The 22,889-nt window shown below is 36.7% G+C and overlaps 1 long non-coding RNA gene across 1 annotated transcript; it reads left to right on the forward strand.

Annotated features, from left to right (window-relative positions):
• Nucleotides 1–3,758: 3,758 nt before the first annotated feature.
• Nucleotides 3,759–15,509, forward strand: LOC104873478. Its single transcript, XR_783487.2, has 3 exons — nt 3,759–3,877; nt 5,085–5,183; nt 15,411–15,509. It is a non-coding gene; the product is annotated as an uncharacterized LOC104873478 (long non-coding RNA).
• Nucleotides 15,510–22,889: the final 7,380 nt, after the last annotated feature.

The raw sequence follows: 22,889 nt of genomic DNA on the forward strand, positions 1-22,889 counted from the left end.
AAAGGCTATGTAAAAAATAATTGACTCTTAATTCTTTTTCCCATATACTTACTCAAGAAACCATTAATAAATTAGAACTCTTCCATCTGGGTTAGAAATTATGGAAACAAGGAGAAACATTTAGGTACAGTGTGGTGGCATTTTTGGGGGCGGAATGAATCAAAGAAAGGAGAAATGAAAGCAAGAGAGTGGTAAGTATATGAAACAGAAAAGGAAGAGAGTAACAAAATGTAAGGGTGTACGAGAATAGAGTCTGATGTAAACTGCTTGTACCACCCAGTACACAAAAATTAAACAGATAAAAGTAGGGAGAAAATATATGCTTTGAAAAAAAAAAGAAACGAGGAAAAAAGTGCATTCACCTTCATGTGTTCTATTCAGTGTCCTGACAACGTAAGCCAAAATTATAGGGGTTAGAGAATTTTAACTTTTCAAGGTATTTACTAAGAATGAAAACAAAGTGGCTTAAATAGAAATAATGAAGGCACATCAGAGAGTGATCTAAACTTTGCAAAAAGAATGTCTTCTCTTTTGTGACTCCCTTTAGGCTCAGAAGAACATGGATCTAGATTCACTACAAGCAAAATGGATAATTTAAAACATTTTAAAGGTAGATTATATGTAGGAAAAGGAAAAAGATATTTTTGTAAAAAATAAAAAAGGATTGTTATTTTGCACTTGATAAAGTTGGATTTTTTGGCAAAAAATTTATATTTCATTTAATTTATGATGAATTTACCCATTCATTATATTTAAAAACTAATAATGAGTGAATATTTGAAAAGTGGTTAAATCCTTTACAAAGACTTCCAATGAGTTATCAGGGAAACTGGAATATTTTAGGCTTAAATAACTTAGAAATCAACAAATATAACAGCAAACAAGTCTGTTTCTTTAGTATGCACTACTTAATCCTATTTCACATGCTGAATGCAAGGCTAAGAAGAGTGTGTTATTAATTAGAGACTAGTGTTCTGATTGTTTCAAAAGGCCCACAGAATACTTCAGTGTGGCGCAGGAAGTATTGGTTGCAGCAGAAACAATAACAGAAATGAAGTGTACCTATTGAGGATGGTGATGTTATTTATAGATATAATGGGTTGCACTTATTACGTTCACAGTATTCGTTTCAAATTCAAGTGACCAGCTATCTCGTGCACAAAGACAGACTCTTCAACATGCAGACAATCCATCTGGAACAGAGCTCTGCAGCTGTGAAGCTGGGTCTTACCACTTAACAAGCATGAAATGAATCTTATTTTCTAGGTAAAAGCTTTGTGGGTTGGTCTCTTGTATGGTTATCTTTGTTAGAATGTGGCTAAAGCACAAAGCAGAAATCACAGCACAGAAAAATCTCCTGAGGAAGTTTCTAATGAGTCACATCATCTCCTGGGACTTCATTTCCTTGCCACAATTTCTCAGATAAAGCAGAAAGAGCTCTCCACCCTAATTCTTACACTTCGATTTCAGAGAGGATTGGTTTTCACAATGCACTCCAAAGAAACTAGTCACACCGTGAGAATTTTTAGGTTACAACAGAATCAGTACCAGTTAGAATGGGCCACCCTGCCAAAACACACTGTTAACTCTTCCAAAACAAAAGAAGCAAGATCAATGTAGGTAGTGATACAAACTGGTGTTCTGTTCTTATCTAAAGAATAGGTTAAGAAAAAACTTGTTTCTTTTTGTACATACTGCTAGTGTTAGTCACTTTCACACTGCAGAGACACCATACCGAACACCCCCAATCTAAAGGAGCAAAGGTTTATTTTGGCTCACAGTTTGTAGAGGTTTCAGTCCATAGTTGATGGGCTCCAAGACTGGACAACATGGCAGGGGGGCATGGCAGAGAAGAGTCACTTATATCATGGCAGGCAGGAAACAGAGAGAAAAAAGGGAGGAGCCTGGAAGAAGATAAACACTCCCAAGTCATGCCCCAAATGACCTGTCTCTTCCAAACAGACCCCACCCCCTAACAGCCAGTCAGTTACAGGTCCCCATAATCTAGAAACCTCCCAAAGTGCTTGAGGTTTGGGGGAGATATCTAGATCTAAACTAACACTTCTAGTTGTGTGCAATTATTTTTGCATGAATTGCAGTAGTCTCATTTAAATTCTCTTTATTTTGAAACCAAATCTATGCTGCGGAGAGCTTTATGAGAACTAGCAAAGCATGGCAGAAAATCAAGTGCCATTTATCTAAGCAGACATGTGGCAATAACTGGTACTCCTGAAGCTATAGAATAAAAAGTCTGAGACGCTTTAGACTCCACTCTCAACTTTAGATAAAGCAAAAGATTCTGAATCTACCACAATTAACATCTCCCAACTAACTTTCCTAAATTAATGGAAACACTCATGTATATCAGAAAATGAATAACACTAGACTACTCTTTAACAATTTTTTCACATACAGAAAGAGAGAGAGAAACAGACAGAGCATTTCCCAATGTCCTAGAAGAAAATTCATTTGTCTAGATCTGGGAAACAATGCAGTTCTTGCTTTTTGGGTTACCACAGCAACAACTATATTAATGTCCAAAAATTGAGAGCTCAGGCTGGTTCTTCAAGAATAATTGCATTTCCTTATAGAGTTTTGTTTAAAAAGAAAATGAAAAGGGAAATAAAAGGAAGATCCTCAAGTATATCTGCATGTTTGAAATAGATCTGCTAACTCAAAGCCAGAAGTAAATGGGCCACCAGTTTTTGTTCCCTTTTATCCTCAGATGCCCTGATTTCCATCTTGAGAGAACCATTATCACTGGGTGATTACTTAAAATAAGACAGAGGACCCACGTGGTCCTTCGACTCATTATAGCATTCTCTTCAGTGATTGCTTCATTGTATGAAAGGGAACAAATGCTTTAAGTAGAAATCATTTGTCCTTTCACCTTCTACCCCTAAATTCTTATTATTGGAACCTTGAGAAAAGAATACCATTACCAAGACCGTGTTAGCAGTCTTACCTATCTTGAAACCAACTCCTTGATTTCTCTTGTTCTGTTTTCAAAGAGCCTATGAGAAAGGAAGGGTGGATGCCTTTTTTCCAACATAGGTAAAAATGAAGCTAACAATGTCTGGAAATGTAAGTACACATTACAAAGAGTAGAATATAGGCTTATACAGCAAATGATGGAATGGCATCACAGGGAGAAAACTTAGAAAAAACTTTATGTCTCCACTGCCCATTGGAAAATAATACCACATTAAATGATTTCTTACTTTCCAACTCAAGTTATGTTTTACCTTACCCAGATATGCCAGTAAGATATATCTGCAAATCTTCACATAAATCAACCTTTGTAACCCAAATTAAAAATCACAAGAAACTTTCTGTATGATTTCACAGATCTTTTTATCTTCATTTTGAAATCATAATGATTTTAGCTTCCTGTCTCTGCCATGTCCCGCTTCTTAGTCAAATAGCTAATGATCTATAAATAAAAATGTGAATGAACTGGGTTGAACTCTCTATTTATAGGAATATTTTTTTACTCAGAATCATTTTTCAAAGTGAACAATCAAAACTCGAATTCTCTGCTTCATAAAACTTAATGGTTACATAATGGGATTTCTTACAAGAACATACACCTTTATAATTAAATAGAAATTGAGGTTATTTTGATGGAGTGTAACTTTGTGATAGATACTTAATAAACACCATCCTTCAGTCCATGTCTCTGGTTAATAATATACATTTGCACCGTTTCCCAGCTTTCCTAAAGCAGGTACTCCTGGGGTACCATGTGCACAACTGTTCCTGAAAAGAAGACATTATTGACCAAAGGAATGGCTGCTACCTTGAAAATTCCCAGTGCCTCTGTACCTGCTCTACATTGGCCACTGCACATCTTCATCTCATTAAGATTTCCTGCTAAGTGAAGTTTTTTCATGAATGTTCTTTGCGGTTCTCCTTTTTCTTCCTCTTCTTTAATCACCTACTAAATATAATGAGGGCTTAAAATGTCTGGGAAAGGAGTGCTCACAGCCTTTGTGCAAGGCAGGAAAATAGGAAACTAGCACTAATGATCCTGGCCCCACAGATGCCTGTCCACTGTTTATAGCTTTAGTCGGAAGCCCGATTCACACCAGGCTGACTGTTCCTCAATGAATTCCAGTCCTGTTAGCCTGCCACCCTTCCAAATGAGCAAAACTGAGAAAGATCTGAAGGTGCATGGCATACGTCACAATTCATTTAAAGGATGGTTTGAAGAATGAGCTACATATCAAGTGGCTTTGGAATGATAGCTAAAAATATAAGAGGCAATGTATGGGGGAAAGTACATACACAATAGAAACAGCCAGTAGAAATTGCCAACTATTTCATATATTCAGTTTCTCCAGATTTCAAAGTGTGACTTCTGGGTAACTGCAGCCTTCTGTGAAATATAAATAGATTAGAAGATAAAGATATGAGCTGTGATCTTTTGGAAGTAGAAAAGCCCTTAGTTTTCAAATCTGAGTGGGATGGACAGATCCAAAAGTCATTTGGATAGCAGTCACATAACAGTTTGGTGGTCACCATAACACAGAACATTTCAGAGGTCCAATATCATAGAAGTAAAGCAGCAAACCGCATCTCGTGTCTCAGGACCATCCACCTGTGGTGATGAATAGCTAATGACACATGCCTCATAGTAATTCCAGAAAAATAAGAGAGGTAGAAGTGTTTTTTATGATAAATGAAAATTATCTTCAAGAAAAGTTAAGAACCAGTTATACAGATTGCTAAACTATAGAATTGCTGTTTGAGACATCCCCTCCACCAGGATGTCATCTCTATGGGCCAGACTCACCTAAAATTCATAGGGTCTTAAATGCCTACAGAAGGTTTCCTAGAGTGTGCAGCAGAAGTACAGCAAAGCAGGTACTACAAATAAAGCTAGTGGTTCTGGAAAGTACTAGAGAGAACACAGCAGAGCAGAAACCCCAGCTGTTATTTATCTCTGACCAGTTTTTGCCATGATGAAAAAAGCAAGCCTAGCATTGGTAGATTTTTGAATTTTCCTAAGAAACTAGAGATAAGACTTATTATTGCAATGAACTTATATGAAAATATTGACTAGTTCAATTTGTTTAAAAAAGGAAACAACACCGTTGAGCTACAAAAGCTGATCAGTGGTCTAAGATTCAAGCCCTGCGTAAGACAATGGTGATATGGAGAAAATGAACGGGGAAAGGAAGGTAAGAGTTACTAAACCTGAATTCCTCCCTTACAGCGTTTGCTTCCAAGCTACTGAAACAGACACAGCATTGCATTTATACTGTGATTTTAAATACTCCCAGTCTATCATTTCCCAAGAAATCTCTCCATATCCATTTACCACAATGTCTGAAATTCCATCATTGCTGATAAATTCCACTAGTTTAACTTCTGATGATATCACAAATACTTTATCTCACAGTTACGTATCTTAGAGTGGTGGTCATGTGAGTCCAGGTTTCAAAGCCTAACTTTTTCATGTACTAACTATATATAATTTTGATAGGTTATGAAGCCTCTATTCTATGATATTCTTTCTCTTTTTCTTTCTTTCCTTCTTTCCCCTTCCCCTTCTTCTCTTCTTCTTCTTTTCCTTCTCCTCCTCCTCCTCATCCTTCTTTTTTTGTACTGGGGATTGAACTCAGGACCTTGTGCTTGTGAGCCAGGTGTGGCACCGAGCTAAATCCCAGGTCCTAAGCTCTCTTTTCTTTAGTACTATTTTAGGAATAAACAACGCTGTCTGAGATGATTAGTGAATTTTTTTTTACTATTCCTCATATTCAATAAGATATATTTACTATTTTTTGTTTCATCCATAAACACTCTTCTGTGAATGAATTTGCTAGAGATCTAAAGGAAAATTTAATCATGAAAAAACTAAATTAGCTCAAGAACAGAACATCTAGAGTGACACAACTGCGTTTGTAGATGTGCTAGGATTTGGACTTGATGGGCAGCATTGTAAGGGAGTGTCTGATCTATGTGTCGTGTTTTAAGGCTGGCTTTGCCCCCAGTTCCCTAGGGATGCAAAGCTGGAAGAGATACGTTGTATGTGCAGCATCTACAGACCGCTATCAAGAAATCCTTGTTTAAGGTGTCATTAATCTGTAAGACTCCTTGAAAGCAAATAATGAAAATATCTCATACACACATTTATATTAGCTCCAGAAATGTTTTGAAAAGTATTTGTACCTCTGAACATGGCTTATTTCTCCATCACCTCTCTACCACACTTCTGTTAATAATTGATTACAGAAAAGTTCAATGTGATATATTTATAATTATGTTCCACATTTTCCTTTTCATGGATTAATAATGAGGAACGAAAAATTATCTGGCCAGTGAAATGTATTACTCAATATATCTCTGTCCAAATTTTTATTTTGAAAAATGTACTTTAGAACCCTTTGGAAATTCTAAATAGAATATAATTGAGAAAATTGAAAAGTCTAACTTCTCTTGTGGTACTTCTACTGTTTTGCTGTTGCTAAGTATGAACCAGCTGGATATGCACAATGGTTCTTCTCTAAAAATGATAAAAAGTCTAACTTTAACAACTCTCACTGAAATTGGAATCTTACTACCAGTATCTCAAGAGTGAGAAATCTTATTAAGTAGGAACAGTTAACTCTGATTAGCACAAGGGAATTAAAGAATTCACAGTATAACCCAGACCTAAGTAGCAACTTCAGGAATGAACGTTAAGGGTAAGCAAACATTGAGAAGTACTTGCCATGTTTCTACTGATTTTCTTATACAGTACAAAGTTGGTGTTTTAATGGTTGTGCTCTTGCTGGACTTGGTCCAATTAAACTGTGGCTTTGTTTGCCAGGAACAAAAATATGGCACAGAAGCTACTTTAGAGAGGGTAGACTCACAAACCTAAAAAGTGAGAAGGTAAACATCTGAGACAGAGAGAGAAATTTTCTTCCATGGGATTCAATAAACAAATACATGCCTGATCTTAACCAAAGTCTAGTTTATGTTCAAACTAACTCTATGATGCTTATGAATGATTATAGAGAATGTGGCTAAAACATTCAAAAAACATGGATGTGATCCTCTATATTTATCAAGGAATAGAAAGTAAAAAAAATAAAAAGAAAAGAAAACTTGAACACAGGGTTTGCATGGTTCAGTACTAGAATGGTATTTAACTAATCTGATGAAGAGAAGGTTTTCTTATGAAGAGTGAATGCTGTCTATGGTCTCAGTGAGGAGGGATACAAAGCATCTCAAATATGCTCATAAATATTTGCTGAATAACTACTGTTCTCAGCACAAGACTATAGTGTAGCTATTCCCTCAAAATGGGCAGCCTATTGAAGAAAGAGCTACTGGGAAGTTACACACACACACACACACACACACACACACACTGTTTTTTGTAGTACAGGTGATTCAATCGAGAGCCTTCACACCAAGCTACATCCCTAGCCCTTTATTATTTGTTATTTTGAGACAAGTTTTTGTGAAGTCACTAAGTTGCCCATGTCGGACTCACACTTGGAATCGTCCTTCCTCAGTGTTCCAGTGTGCTGGGATTATTTTAAAAAATTAGTATTAAACGTTAGGTTGAATTACATGAAGGACTGCTGTGGTTTAGCTCACTTGAGTGTATCTGGAACAGTTTTTCTGGAGGAAATAAAGTCTGAGGTGATTCTCAAATAACAGTCTGTGTGTGTCACTGTGAGCAGACTGGAAAGAATACGTGTATGTTAAACACATCCACTGCATTTCACCTTGACATTCAGTAGTCCAGTACGTGCCACCAGCATCTTTGGCCTGGATTAGCACAGGCATGGTGGTGATGCCCCATACCCACTCTCTCCCTATCCAATGCACTCTTCACTTGGAAGTACAAGTAACTCTTCAGCACACACATTTTACTATGCTGCCCTCCTTAGAATCTTCACAGTCATTGCCATTGCTGTTCGGGTGGCATCACAACTCTTCCTCCTTAACTTATAAAGCATTATGTAATCTAGCCCCCTGTCTCTCTTTGCAGTACTGTCTAGTACCACTTTTCTCACTCTGCCCTTTCTTCTAAGGTCTTCCTCTAGGTCAGGAACATGCTGCTGTTTCCTGCACTAGAATCTCAGCACAAGTACCTTGCCCTCCCCACTTCCCACAAAGTTGTCTGCTTCCCATCCATCCAGCAGACTTTTCATCTCTTTTACATCCATCATTATTATAATTTTAAAATCTCAGCCCCACCTGCAGCTTCTTGTCATGCCCCTAATATGGTTGATCATTTTTAAGTAATCTCACAAAAATTTTAAGTTTTGAATAAATTAAATTACACAAAGCTCCTCCGCTAGGATATCAGGAAGGAGCACATCTGTTTCATCTCCATTATTTCCCAACACCTAGAAAAGGTATCATGTAGCAGATAATTGGTGTTTGTTAAATGAGTGGAAGAAAGACAAAGCCTGTGGGTGTGATGGCATGTATATTAGTTATCTATTTCAAGCAACAAATAACTGCCAACACTTAATGGCTTAAACATATTACCTCAGTTATTTTGAGCCAGGAGGATCCTCTGTCTTAGGGTTCCCTACATGTGTGTTATCACCCAGTCAGCAGTGGTGCAGTTGTCTCAAAGCTCTACTGGGAAGAGTCTAATTCCAAGCCCATTTAGCTGTCTGAAGAATTTAGGTCCTCACAGGCTGCTGGTCATGTGGCTTTCAGAAAAAGAAATTAGCAAGAGAATGTGAGAAAGGTTGAGGTGTGGTTTATAACCTAATCTCAAACCAACATCCCCTAGATTTTGCCAGATTCTATTCTAGGATTAAGTGATCAGACTCAGCCCACATTCTTGGGAGGGTTTTTCATATGGATGCAAATACCAGAGCGAGATCATGGGGGCCATGTAAGATGTGCCTGAAAGGCATTATATTGTCAGTGTGGTGTAGGACTGAGAGATGTAAGCTGTGGGAAAGTGGAGACCACTTTCCTTCAGTTCCTATTCGTAGGAACCAAGTCAATCTCTGCCCCATGGGAGGTCTTCAAAATTTATCAAAGGAATGAAAAACAAAGCTTGTGTGGGGACAGACTAGTGTGAGAGAAAAACTAGCCTTGACAGAATACTTTTGCTTACTTTTTCTTTGTTCTATTTAATATCTCCCAACATAACTTTGTTTATAATGATTATGCTTTGTTGTTTGCCACCCTCGGGCCCAACAGTTACCCAAAGGTCAAGGATTGAGGCTTGTTTCCTTTGTTCTTTCTCCAATTTTTTTCTATTGATATACATAACAAGAGTCCAAACATAGATATCTGTGAGACTTTGTTACTCTCAATGTGACCCCTGACCACCAGCATCATCAGCATTCTCTGTGTGGAATCTCAGGCCCTCCCTACATCTGCTGGCTGTGCCTCTTCTGCCAATTAGCAACATTCCCAGCTGATTTCTACACACTGCAGTGTGAAAACACAGTTGTAAATTATTGAAACAAGGAATCACATACAAGAAAGCCGACTCTGGAGCCTGCTGTCCTATCTGCTGTGCTGTTTTGCCTCTAGCAATAGTTGTGGCCAGAGGTTACCAGTGACTTGTTGGAACATACATAATCCATATATTAGAGCAAAGTTATGCCTTTTACAATCTCAATCTCTCACATTTTCATTCCAACTCACCTACTTGTAGGGGCAAGAGATGCAACTGCATCAATATACTGGGAATTCTATAGTATAAATAAATACAGATGTATCCCTCAAGTGAATCACCAGAAAAAAACACATAGAGAATGTTGTTCTGGAATATATCTAAATCTGACCTCACATTTCCCACAAATTAAGCTGTAGTAGCACTAACTGGCTTATCAACATGTATTACTTCTTCCTATGGATCAGTGTAGCTGACCTGAGTTGGGAAAATATCCTAGAAATAGAATTCTTGGATCTCATTAGTATACCTTCCCTGTTGATTTCCCAAAGCAGTGAAAACTAGTAGCAATAACTACAACCACAACAAAAATTCTGGCCACATTTTAGAAAAAAATTTGCAGCAGTCAGTTACCTATGCTGAATGTCTAGGATCCAACATTCAAGTATTCTCTGAGATCCAGATCAGAACTAACTTGCAGGCTCATTGTCATTACTAAGGAGATTCATGAAGTTCTGAACACCTGCTGCTACCAATATATATATGAAAAAAAATAAAGCTACCAGGGGATAATGTCTTATTGTAGTTTTTCAGGCTTAATGAAGGTTTCATCGTGGTGCTCCCAACCATATTTGTCATAGTTAAAAAGAGCCAGAATGAGATTGCTACCTGAGAAGCAACTGTCTATAAATTAGCTGGTGGCTTAGCATAAGTGATCTACCCTATAACAGTGGTCCATAGTGATACAGTGGACCTTTGCTTTATGAAATTGATTGGTTCCCAAGGGATGGTTGTAACCAAGTCAATATAGCTGAGATCTGGGATGTTTACCGAGTATACACTATAGATAACCAGAGGTAGATGAATCCTCTATTAACCTAATTAGTCCAAGTTTGTATGTCAGACTGGTCGTAACTTGAGGGTCCACTGTACATGCACCGTGGTTTCAATAACAATACTGGCTCCCGGTAAGCCATATCTCTTGAGTATTCAGTTTTGGACCATGCTCTCCATGTGAATCTCGACTAAATCTGTTGATTTGCTTTAACAACAGAATGCAACAGATGTGACAGTCTGGAATCTGAGGCTAAAGCCAGTTAGCCTGTTACATTTTTGAGGGGATCTGCCGAAGATTTCAATAATTATCTGTGATCTACAGAGCATGAATTCAAGAAATATTTTGCTGAATAAATACAGATATCAAACTTCCAAACTTCCTATCCTGCAGGGAGATGTATACAGCAGAGTGTAGAAGCCTAATTTAACAGGTGTGTGACTGGCCAAATTTAAGACCATCAAAATTTGTCATATTTTGTTTCAGACATTTTGACATCAGTCAAAGGGAATGAAAATAATTTCTCAAGCAGTAAGTAGTTTTTGAAAGCTTTCTCTCATCTCTATCAGCATAGGATCACAGGAAAGGGGAGAAAACTGAATTCATGAGAAACAGTTTATTTTAGCCAAAAAATTGAAGCAGAAGTTACCCAGAACACCAAGATTCTTCCTCCAGAGCATGATGAATGAAGCCATCAAATCAAACAGGGTTTCCTTTTAAAACTATTCATGAGCCTAGGCCCTGTGGAGCGTTATCACTATTATTATTCATGCATCGTTCATCCTTACAATGAATTACAGATACTGAGTGAAATTGTCAATACTACTCCTCGGGGTGGGGGAATAACTTAGAAATTCAGCCAGCAACAGAAACCCACACTGGTTTCCACTTTTTTTTTCAACCTCCCACCAAATAAACACATTCATTATTTTTCTCTCTAAAGTAGACAATTATGTTAAAGAGTGAAATGATAGCTTCCCACGCCATTTCCACCTGATGAATTGCATTAAATAGCACAGAACCTCTGTCTCTGTAAATCAGCACATTGCTGTTTTCATCAGCATGCCCTTATGAAGAGGGCAAAAGTTATTCCCAGGACAGACAAATTTGCTCTGAGCAGCTCAGATACATAAATGTATTTGACTGTCGATGTGGGACACAGGTTTGTGTTTTCTATGGGGAGTTTCTTTTAAATGGACATTTCAATCTGCACATACGAGTACATGCCAGTCTCTGGTAGAAATAAAATACTCTTTGTTCAAACCAATTGGATTTGCTTCCTCTAGAAACACCTGCCTCAACCAATTAAAGTGCCCAGTGTGCTCAAAGGAATCAACCTTTACCTCCTGCCCTTTCCAAGAAATTTTCCAAGCAACAAGTCAGTTGTCCATAAAGAGAAAATCTGTATGTCAATAAAGCCATGAAAGACTTAAGCTTCATCATTAAAATGAGCAGATTTAATATCTAAGGTAATTATTCCTGTCCATCTCAGATTCCTATATTTAGCCAGCCCCAGTCTGGGAGACAACAGACATCCCTTGGAGCCCAGATTATCAGATGGATCAACATAACCTTTAGGTCTGATAATCATGCCAAATATTGAATATTTAAAAGTAAATGTTATTCTAATTAACTGCATTCACAAATGGCAGCAGTTTCTCCTGCTAAAGCTGGATTGAAGACTTACCCTCAAGACTCAAATCAGAATCAGAGCAAAATAAATCATGTGAGCACAAAGCCAAATTTATACTAGATAACAGTAAGCTATCCATGACCTTCAAAGGTCAGCAGGTATTTGGGCTTATGTATTTTGCTGTGCATTATAAGATTATGGTCAACAGGGAGTTGTACAGAGTCAAAAAGTTCTCCGAATCTGCAGTTACATAGCATAAAATTATGAGAATGTGGGTGGGAAAGAAAGATGGCTGATTTAACTCCACTATAAATAAACAATTGTTTTCCCTGAAATGATTTCTGGGGACTCATTGCTATAGTGTTAACCATAGATTTTCTATTTATTTACTCTTTGCTATTATTTTCATCACATTTGTATTATTTTCATTCATATGTGTATGAAATAGACAAATTAGAAAATACTGATTAACATAAAGAAATCCTTCACACACAAATGCAAAAGTCCTAGTGTTCTGAAATGCCACATATACATCTTCACACACACAGACACACACACATATATATTTATATCCTGATTTTTTATATATAAGATAAATATATGTGAAAATAGCAAGATTTTACATAAAATCTTCTTCTGTAAAAACCTTTTAAAATTAATGTGTTTCCATATAATTCAATGTATTATCAATCACATTTTAATAATGTTGCATTATACAAAAGTGCCATAACTGTGTATTTATCCTTCTATTAGACCTTAGGGGTATTTCTTGTGAACATGAGCAAACATGTTCCTGATAACTTCCACAAACTTTTTAGATTTCAGTTTTCTGAAGGATTCCTGGCCATTTCAGTGTAATAGCAGTACTTCAAGAAGCTGTCTATACAATCAAATCCCTCAGTGAACAACTTTTAGCATTGTCTCTAATAGTATCCTCCATTACTGGCAGCATGTGAGTATGAATGGCCACAGTTTTCCACTATAATGTACACTGGGAATTAGAGAAAAAGAAAAAGCACCCCCCATGATACAGTAGGATAACCCAATGAATTTATCCACATCCTAAGAGGTCTGTAAAATCTTACCTAACTTTAAACGCAGTGAAATTCTTCTCTTTCTCTCATGTATACATGTTAATTTTAATTTTTTTTATTCAGTAGCTACATCTTCAATTAGTGTTCTGTACTCATATAAATGAATTGTGAACATCCTGTCAGACTATTATGACTGCTGGGGCTACAAGACCACAAAGTTGGTTTTGGATTTGAGTGGACTTGGAAAGCAACCTAAAGCCATAATAAATAAACTATAAGAAGGACAATTAACATGGGGAATTTAATTCTACTTTAATATTATAATATTAGAGGTATTAATCCAAACATGCACATTCATGTTCCTATCTTGTTATATCTTTGTTTCAGTCTTCTGGAGCATCAACAAGAAGAATTCTTTCCACTCCATCTACCTCATCAGAAACATAGGCATATAATTTATTTTCTTGAGCTCTAGATTGAAAAACAACTTTCCAAACTCCTACTTCCCACTTCTGCTATTATGTCATTTGCTGTTTTTTATAAGTCTGTTTTACATCTTCCTCACTTAAATGTTTTTTGCTTGTCCATACCACACTTAGCAAAACCCCAATGATTGCTCTCATGTAACCAATCACACAAGCCGTAAATCTGGAAACAATTCTTGTTATCCCAGTTGTCCTCACATCTTACATAGGATATCTTTAAGCTATCTCTTTAGCCCAGTCATCTGTTTTTACATTTCCAGAGCTACTTTCTTTCGGCAGGCATTTATCATCTCCACAAATGACCAGGAATTCTAACTTGCTCCCCAAAATGTAGGCTCATCTTCTGCAATTCATCTCCCATATTATACAGATGAATAAAATATTTTCTTCTTCCTCCCTTAAAAAAAGGCAAGCTACGCAGGACTCTATCGAATACCATATTCTTTCTTTGGGAAAAAAATAAAGATAAATGCCACAAAAACATGAATAGTTCTTTGTTAGGTAATCAAATATACTTCTTTGTTTTCAATAAACAAAAGCAAAGAAAGAAACCTAATAGTTTATAAACTTCATTATTTCTGCAAGATACAAACAAATTAGGGCCAGGGATTTAACTCAGTGGTTCCACCACATGCCTTGCAAACACAAGGACCTGAGTTTCCCTGGTACCAAAAACAAAACAAAACACACACACACACACACACACACGCATGCACGCACGCACACACACAAACACCAAAAAAAAAACAAATTAGTTGCTGGTCCTGAGACCTAAGAGAAGTGCTTTTATTAGCTAACTCATTGTGGTGTTCAGGCTTCCTTACCAAAAATTCCACTTAACTTTCAACACTAAAATATAATCTCTTTTTACTGTAGAACTTTTTCTGATCCCATTCCTACCCACGTCCACAAGAGTTAATAATTCATTTTTCTGCATCCATAAGTGTCTTGGAATCTCTCTCTGTTTGCACTAATTATATGTATGAGAGTGCCTTCCTCTGCCCTAAGCTATGATCTTATTAAGAGAACAGACCTCATTAAACTTGTCTTTGTATCCCCATTAATAATGGGGCTAGTGAAAATATGTCATGATGCTTGGCAGTTTTTAGTGGGGGTAAAATATCTGCACCTGTTAGCATTTTTTGAATTCCAAAGAGAATTGAGGCCAACAATGACTCTGTTAACTAACTCTAATAATTTACATAGGTTAGAATTTCCTAGCCAATCTGTGCAGTTGAAATGAATTTCATTTTAACACCAACCATGTATATAAAAAAGAAACTAACCTGAGGAGTTTGTGCTCAAAGGGGAAAAAAAGGAGAACAAAGTAACCAATACCCTATCCCTGGCCCCAGTAGGAATGGCCCTCAGGTCTCCACATGCCACCTGGTAGGCTGTACATGGTCATGCGAATGGGATCAGAAAAAGTTCTACAGTGAAAGGTGTTGAACAAGTAGTGCTGGGTCTCTGACTGACCTCCCAATGTACACCTATAACACTGACAAAAACCATTCAGTCTATTAGCAGAGTCTAACACATTAGGGTTGTTTCTTCAATTCTGCTCACCAGAGCTGACACATCTTTCCATTGGTTCCTCTATCTCAAGACTGCAATAGCAGAAAGGGACTTGTGTTTCACTGGTTTATTTTTGCCCAGGTCTTTATCCAAAGTTGGGTAGGGGTAACACATATGACCTCACCAACATTTCCCATTATCCTCTCCGTGGATGCATTCCTCTTCCTCTCCCCTCTTTGCAATAAGTAGAGTCAATAACCAGCTCTTACCAGTGTGTTTGACAAGAATCCAGTTCTTCACATATTCTTTCCTTTCCCAGGGGCAACATCAACATACTGAGGCGAGAGTGTCACCAAATAAAAATACCCTGGAATATTGAGCCGCTATTGAAAATGGCTACCTTGAAATTTACCAAAACCTGCTGAAGATTTTATACAAGAAATAAAACATTATATTAAACTGTGGAAGCTGAGAGTGTTTATCATTGCAGTATCTAACATACTGACTTTTACGGGGGTTTTAACCACTATCACTGACTCAATTATCTTACTTTAGAAAAACCTAACTAATTAAAACATGCTCTAGGTGGATCCCCTTAAAAACACAAAATTATCATTTCATTCAACATGTACTTTGGACCAAAACTAGATTCATCATCTAAACTATTTTTTGCTCTATTCAAAAGAAGAAAATACAAACATGACGTTTTTAAAAATGAGATTGCAAATTGATTAACATCTTTTATTTTATTTTACTTTATTATTCCCATTTACCAGATGGTTATAGTGACTCATAGATCAAGAAGTCGTAAGAAAGACATGAAAATCAGGTAGTTAGGGTTTGGTTGAAAAGTGGACATTTTGCACATAGTCCTTCACTTGGAAAGATTTATTTGGAGTACAAGTTGTAAAGTATTTTTTAAAGAAAAAATTTTTTCACTACGATCCACAGAGTAACAAAACCTGAAAGCAGTCTTCAGGAAAAGTTGGCAGCTTTTAACTGGATGGAAGAGTGTGGATAACCAGCCTTACCTTTCTGTCATCATGACCAGATTGGTCAAGGAGTCAAGAGTGAGAACAATGTTTATGTCAGAAGGAGCAGACAAGCGGTAACATATACCCCCAAGTATAGAAATGTTCTATGTGGGAGAGCTGGTGGCCTTTAAATACATTTAACAAACTCTCAGCAGGTGGCAGATTCCACACAAAATATGAAGTGTCAAAAGGAACTGGGTGGCAGGATTTGTATCTAATTGTCTCTGCCATTTCTCACTTCCTGAGACCTCCTTCAAAAACAGATGTATACTCCTTTCATACTGTCTGCCCAGCATGGCTACCTGCCAGTGAGACTGTGCTGAGTGTAACCTAAAAAGGAAAGAAAGAAAAGATGGGTGGGGGGCTTTTCCTAAGAATTAAGCCTTGAAAAGGCAGATTCTTGAAAAAATAGTTTACTTTTCATTTAAAGAGGCCCTTACGAAGGAGTGCAGCTCTTGAGCACATTTATTGAGCCTGCTGAGGACCCTCACAGTAATGTATGGGCACTCACATTTATGCAGGTGAGTAATGGTTTACATCAGGAAGTTGGAAATGTGGATGTCACTTGAAATGTCTGCCCACGGTTTATTCAATTTTTGTCCATAATTATGCTTTTCAGGAGCTAGCAAATCAATATGCCTATATTTAGGGTTTTAGAGTTAATGTTCTTGGATCATATCTAAGCATATAACAAGAATCCAGAGTCAAGATGTTTAAATTCTCACAATAATGGCCTACACACATGGAGTTCTAGGACAGGCAGTTTTGCGTTCTTTATATTTATTGACTTATTCAGTTCTTCATAAAGTCCTAGAGGAACCTACTTTCCAGATGAAGAAACCGGGACACATAGGGAATAAATTCCCAGGGCATACAACTGGTACATTGTAGAAGTAGGGTTCAACCCTAGTTTGTGGTAGAATGTTCCCTGTTCTCTCCTGGGTAACACCATCGCTCATATATAAAATACATCTCTTAGCACATTTCTTTGAGATTTTACAAGTAAAATACCCCTTCACAGATAATAAAACTGAGATCTCAAGAAAAATGTTTTTTTCTAAATTCATGGAAAGCTAGTGAAAGATGGAGCACAAAGGCACACCAGGGCTAACAAATCCTGTAGCCTATAAACTTCTAGTTAGTTTACTAATCTTTGCAGCATTGCTTTTCTAAGATGGGAAACAAATGATTCTTAAAGGTAAAAATGTTTTAAAAAATCAAATACTGTTTAGGAATTGAAATGGGTGAAAATGATGAAAAATGGAAGAGAGGTACAAAGGTACATACTTTTTAAATTTTTCAAAAAGTTCTGATGAGTCATAGAGGTGATTTTAATGCATTGCTTCACAATACTTACCCAGCGCCACGACATCCTGTCCTCTAGAGAGAACATACACATTGCTGCTCTTTGCTACTCTCCTCTCTACCTAGGGAGCCAACTTGGTAACTCATTGTGCAGCAGCAAACTGAATACGATGACGGAGAAATACTCACAAAACATTGCCTTCATGTGTGCCTTGGCTCTAACAAAGATACAAAATGTGCAGTGATGTGATAGACGACACATTGAATTGAATAGAGGCCACAGGAAATGTGCCATGTTGCTCTCAAATATGTTTTGAGGTGATGATTGTAGACAGGTGGCTGTGTGTGATGTACATAACCTGAGACCATCAGCTTCCCTTCCAAGACAACCCAAATCTGTGATTACTCAGGAATTCCCAAAGTGTGACTGCCTGATAGTTATGTCAGCTATAAGTCACAGCCATTTTCCAGAATCCACATACTTGGATACTTTGAAGAATCAATTCATACACAGAAGACAGACTTTAGAAGTTGAACATGAAGCACACAAACAGCAAGGGAAAATCCAAGCTCAGGTTCTACTGCTGAGAAATTAGGATTTTAGAAAAACTCCCTCAATGACAAAGCAGGTTAATACTGTCACTTTATTATCAGAACTGAGTGTTATGCACAGCAGTAGAATTAAGGCCTGTAAATGAATAGAGGAATAAGTGAGCAAAACTTACGTTACTAGAAAAGTACCACTGCAGCAACAAATGTGAGTTCTCAAAATGTTTAAATGATGGTAAAATGTTGAAAAAACATAAACTTCAAAGATTCTATTATATACACTTAAAAATTAATTTGTTATATACAAAACGAACCCCAACGAATGTAAAACTCTGAGCTGTGAAGTATAAATGACTTACAATAGAAATACTAATTTTGCATGTATCTAAAATACTGACTTTACACAAATCTTCTTAGTAAGTATACTACATTATCAGTTTGTTGACCACAGTAAGGTTCAGGAATTTGCTTCATGTCACACAGCAAGTAAGCACAAGAGCCAAATTTAAGGCCTAGAAAATTTGATAAAGACTGTGTCTTGATACGTGGTTATTCTTTCTTTTTCCAAATCAATTTCATTTCTTAAAAAACCATATTAGTGTAAAACTATTATTATTCATAGTTCAAATATGAAGAAAGTAAGGCTTAGAATAGTTTGAATGGTTTATCCAGGACTGCATAGCATGTGTGTGTGTGTGTGTGTGTGTGTGTGTGTGTGTGTGTGTGTACTGGATAATTTCTTTTTGTGTGGTTTATCCAGGACTGCATAGCATGTGTGTGTGTGTGTGTGTGTGTGTGTGTGTGTGTGTGTACTGGATAATTGCACCAATCTTTCTTTCTCATACTTCTTCAATGATTCTCCATGACCTATAGAATAAAATTGAAGCTCCCTTATGATGGATAAAAAGGGAGTAATTAACAAGAGAACAGTCACCACATGGTTGATAATGGTTTATCCAGGACTGCATAGCATGTGTGTGTGTGTGTGTGTGTGTGTGTGTGTGTGTGTGTACTGGATAATTGCACCAATCTTTCTTTCTCATACTTCTTCAATGATTCTCCATGACCTATAGAATAAAATTGAAGCTCCCTTATGATGGATAAAAAGGGAGTAATTAACAAGAGAACAGTCACCACATGGTTGATAATTTTGGCTAATTTCCCTAAAAAAGCATTTTCATTCTCACTTATTTTGCAAAAGGTTTGTGACTTGCTCTAATCACGACCCCAGAAAGGCCCCTTTCTCTAACCTGAGTGGTGGATCCTGCCTACACACTCTCTATCGCCTTAAGCGGATGTACCACCTCTGCGTGCTTCAGCTTTTGTCTCAATAGTATGCTTTGCTAGTGAGATGGAAGGGGGAAATAATTTTTGTATTTCTTGATTGTGGTCTTAGATAGAAACAGACCCCTTCTCTCCATACCACATTGCACTGTCTTATTAACTGCTACTTCTTGTTCTTAACACTGTTGGATATCTCACTTTCATTAATATTGATATGTAGTTGTTGTATGTGCCAAGTGTTATTATACATCTCTCTATATATATTTATACATTTATAGAATTAGAAAAGTATTTGATCACAGCCCTTTTATTTCCTCTAAGTGTATCTCTATGTCATGATTTAAAATAGCAGAAATTTTTCTACTGAAACCCTCTGCAGTAGATTATATTATTCCTTGTCTCTCCCTCCATCCTATAAGATGAATCAGCATGCTTTGACCTTGACCTTCCTTAAGGGAAGAGTGCAATGCTCTGTTTCTCTGCTATTGAACTTGGCCCTCTAGCTTGTCTTGGTACATTTGACAAATCTGCTAAGCAGTACTTTAAATTTGATTGTGTTTATTCTTCTCTGGCCTCTATCATGAGGACGTGTGTTGGAGAGGGGTCCAAGAGTCTGGAACTTAAAACAAGGAACAGATCTGAACTTACAGCCAGAAGAAGTACAATTAAAAGCCATTGAGACAAGGAGAGTGAGCAAAAAACAAAACAACACAGAACTCATTTTAACCAATTAATATTATGAGGTTGTTTCGTAAATCACATATTAAAAGCTGATTAATATGACTTCCAACATTTTCCCAGTTCTCCTAAACTTCTTAGCAATCTGGCCTGTCCCTCCATTAACTGATCTCTGTCTTTTCTCCAGTTTTTCATTCTGCCTCACCCTTCATATATTACCATTAGTAAGATATTTATGTTGCCTCACCTGTATATTCCTTTCCTTCTACATCTGGTACATCATCCATGCACGTGGCCTCCTGAATAACTCCTAGTCCACATTTTCCTCTGAAGCTTTCATCAACCCTTCTTTGGCAAGTTTAGATATTCTATTGTAATATGTCCATTAATACCTTTAATATTCAGTGACAATTGTTATTGAAATGCTTATTAAAATCTAACATGTATTACATTTATCATGCAACACAATGGTGAATAAGACAGTATCATTCTTCTTGGGGAGTACACAGTTTAGCCAATAATCATCACACTTGGATCCATACATAAATTGTGTTTGAGTATCTGTCTGCTACACTAAGCAGTGATCTTCTAAGGAACAGGGACTGTTTATGATACTTCAGATTGGTTAAGCTGTTTTCACATAACAGATCTTCAATTCTAATTGTTGAATTAATGAAGTAATAAGTAAATACAAATAAGTATATAAGTAAGTAAGCCAATGGATGAGCCCATTCTGCGATAAATTGTTCTTGAAGCTTTGAGTAATCCAATGAGGCTTCCTTTGGTCTTCTTTCCTCATATTAAAAGCATGGTGGTCAGAATATATAAATGCTGTGGTTTTACAAATGCACATCTTGAATAAAAATGTCTTACACAGTGAGTTAATTTATCTACAAAGCTATTCTTTCATGGAGAAAGGGAGAAAATTTACCTTTTCTTTTTGAATTTCAAACCAAGTAGAACAGGCTTGCCTATAATTTGGTTATTATTATTTCACAGTTTGTGAATCCTAGTGCTAAAGTCTTTTCCAATAACTGAGACGTAACGTTCTCCAATATATGATGGCATCTTAAAGTTTATAGCCTAAACAGCTTACTCCTCTGTACAGTATTTACCAATATTTTATGATTACTAAGATAATGCATAGTTTCATTCCATTTTTCCTAATTTTTTTGCCAGGCATATGTGAAGTTATAAATGGAGTATTGTGGAAGGAAAAGAAAGGGTAGGGACGATAGCTATGTATCAGATATGGAAAATGAGGGGCAGAAAGTTTAACTGCCCGAGGGCATGTAGCTAAAAACCAGTTTAGATCCATGCTTTTCCTTCAGGCAGTTTGTTCTTGCCTGCTGCTGCAGGAACACAGTGGAACTGTGTGTGAACACATTCAACATATCCCTACAGGAAGCGTCCTGGAAAGAAGTAGCACTGAGATACTTTTGAAAGCTAAATTACTAATGTTTTTATTTTTGGAACATTACATTCAGTTTGTGGTGGTTTATTTCAAGGAGAAAAGATAAAATTGTTCTTAAAAATTATACTACAAAGTGGAAGTTATTCTAGGCATCCTTTGGTTTGCTTTTATTCTTGCCTCCTTATCTTCTTTTTCAAATGGACTACTTTTCCTCAGCAGTCCTAGTTTATATTTCTTGGAACTCTAGAGACATTTTAACTAGAAAGTTATGTTTCCGTTTTCAAACAGGGAACCCACACAAAGGGCAGAACTAAACAAAAGGAGATGGCTCCTTTTACAGTTCAGGATGCAGTGCATTTTTCCCTAATTATAATTATATTTTCTTATTCTTAGATTCTAAGAGATTGACAAATGTATAAGAACTAAATGAAGCCTTAGATCAACACACAGAGTAATTCCAAAAGGTGTGACTAGAAATAAAGCAACTCTTTCATTAACATGGAAACAGAATGCTGGGATATCCTTGGTTGTTGATATTTACTGTCACTAGCATGAAGTGGAATGTCTATTAAGTTTGTTAGTTAGTTTTGGTGAATAGATTTTGTAGATAATGAAGATGCTCTGATGAACATAACCTCTGCTGTCTCCTTCTCCACAGATGTCACTTCCAAAAGTGTGGACCTGGTCCATTCTTTCTTTCTTGCCTTACTCTACACTAGTACATCCCAGGAATGTAGTAAGAAAGAAAATAAGTGGAAAGAGCACAACAATGTACTACTACTTAGAGAAAAGTGTCTACTCAAATCAAGGACATGGTGAAGGGAAGATAGAAAAAAAAACTGAAATGACTTTAACTTTCTATTTTCTATCAGTTTAAATTCTCATCTATTTCAAATCTCATTACGTCTATTTATTCTTCACTTTAACAGACTTTGATTTCTTATGTGATTCACACAGACAAAAAATTCTACTTTTGAATTTTTAATAGAAGTAAGTAGCATAATAAAAATAACAAATCCATAACTTTTCAGCCAAAAAAAAAAGTCATGAAAATGAGTAAGTCAGATTTGGTATCAGGAAAGCAACAATATACATGTAATGGTAAATAGCTTTGGACTCTCAGGCTTACACTCCTCCAGACAACTGTTATCAGATCTTCCAATTCTTAAAAAAATTTTTTAAAAACCTGATTATTGTGTAAAATATGATATTTACATGCAGTGATGGTTTCCAATTTTCTTAAAATAACCCATAAGCTGTAAAGCAAAACACATGGAAATGACCAATTGAGCTCACAGGCCATGGGTCTGTAAACACACAACTGCATAACAACTAACTATCCAATTCAAAAGACAAGCTGTAATTAAAACTTTTGGGCAGGGCTGGAGATTTAGCTCAGTGGTTCCACCACCTGAGTTCGATCTCTGGTACCAAAAACAAAAACAAAAAACCAACACTTTGGGGGATTATAGACATCATCATTTCCCATTTCATTATTCTACCTTTGAGGAAATGGAGTCCTATGTTTTTGCAG

The sequence above is a fragment of the Fukomys damarensis genome, unplaced genomic scaffold (genome assembly GCF_012274545.1).
Source record: "Fukomys damarensis isolate Sample0158 unplaced genomic scaffold, DMR_v1.0_HiC HiC_scaffold_28, whole genome shotgun sequence".
NCBI lineage: Eukaryota > Metazoa > Chordata > Mammalia > Rodentia > Bathyergidae > Fukomys > Fukomys damarensis.